This window comes from Sinocyclocheilus rhinocerous, unplaced genomic scaffold, assembly GCF_001515625.1.
Source record: "Sinocyclocheilus rhinocerous isolate Xijiao unplaced genomic scaffold, SAMN03320098_v1.1 scaffold1243, whole genome shotgun sequence".
Classification (NCBI taxonomy): Eukaryota; Metazoa; Chordata; class Actinopteri; order Cypriniformes; family Cyprinidae; genus Sinocyclocheilus; species Sinocyclocheilus rhinocerous.
In genome coordinates this window covers 39,044-40,641 of record NW_015626033.1, presented here as the reverse complement: position 1 = coordinate 40,641, position 1,598 = coordinate 39,044, and the positions used below count along the sequence as shown (strand labels likewise).

The 1,598-nt window shown below is 38.0% G+C and overlaps 1 protein-coding gene across 1 annotated transcript in view; it reads right to left on the bottom strand.

Moving 5' to 3' along the window:
• The window catches only part of LOC107707968 (rho-associated protein kinase 2-like), a 24,343-nt gene that overhangs the window by 7,012 nt on the left and 15,733 nt on the right, over window positions 1-1,598 (bottom strand). The gene's annotated exons all lie outside the window — the stretch shown is intronic.

Below are 1,598 nucleotides of genomic sequence, written 5' to 3'. Positions count from 1 at the left end.
GCACACCTGGGGAGGGAAAACACAACACAAAGAGTCCAGGGGCGTGACACTTCTACACACCTTACACACCTTTCACTTTTTAAGACTAAAACAAAAGATGGCTTCATTGTTATTCTTAATTAACAACAATAAGTGAGGTAAACAGCAAAGATAACAAGCTTTTCAAAATGAAAACAAAAAGAAAAGTAAAACTGAACTTGCTGTCGGTGACAGTGCTTGCATTTTTTTGTCCCACAAGAATACCAATATGTTCACCTTTGCGGTCTTTTACTTTACTTTAGCATGAAACCCATCTATCGTTTCCTCAATATTCGCGTCATTTTTGCTGCACGCAACTTCGCGCTCCTGACGCGGTGAGTATAAACCAGGCTCTACACTATATAAGCGCTGCGCTGCGCAGCTCAAACGAGTCGCGCGGTTTCGTTATGCTTTCAGGTTCGTTTGCCGTTTGATGTTTCTCACATGCAACAGAAATGCAGCACTTATGAGTTAAACAATGCGGTGGTCGCGCCAGTGCGACCGCACACAAAATTTAGTCGCACCGGTAGAAAAAATTATCGCAAAATGTGCCCATTTAGTCGCACACTGGAGCCCTGTGCAGTACGGTTTGTATTTATCCTCAGTTGTTCAAATCACGGTAATCGAATACGGTTATAGTGATAAATAAAAGCTGAAACGGTAATACTAACCTTGGGGTATTTTATCACGATTTATCGTCAAACCGGTAATCGTTACATCCCTACTAAGGATGCTATACTGTTAAAAAAGTGCAATAGTATTAACATCAACATGACATTTAAATGGACCTGTCACTTAAGTAATCAGTGCATCATTAAAAAAAAAAAAAGGTCAGTAAGACAATAAAGAACAAAAAAAAACAAGTTACAATTAATAATAGTAGAACAAAGATACAAATGAAGTAAACATAACCTAGTGTAACTTGTTGCTAATATCTTTATTGTGTTATTTAATTTAGATCGATTTTTGAATTAATTTATGGCATCATATATAATATATGACATCATGGTGGATGTGCATGGGAATGCAAATTAGTGATTATTTAAGCTAAATTAATGTGTCCAGTTTTATCTTGAACCAAAACTATTAAAAATAAATAAAGCTGAAATAAAATATGAATATTCAATGAAATTAGAAATTTGACATGTTGCCTTGGCAAGTAACCGAAATAGAATTTCAACTGAATAGGGATGTAACGATTACCGGTTTGACGGTTAATCGTGATAAAATACCCCAAGGTTAGTATTACCGTTTCATATTTTAATTATCACTATAACCGTATTCGATTACCGCGATTTAAACAACTGAGGATAAATACATACTGTACTGCACAGGGCTCCAGTGTGCGATCAAATGGGCGCATTTTGCGATAATTGTTTCTGCCGGTGCGACTAAATTTTGTGTGCGGTCGCACTGGCGCGACCACCGCATTGTTTAACTCATAAGCGCTGCATTTCTGTTGCATGTGAGAAACATCAAACGGCAAACAAAACTGAAAGCATAACGAAACCGCGCGACTCGTTTGAGCTGCGCAGCGCTTATATAGTGTAGAGCCTGGTTTATACTCGCCGCGTCAGCAG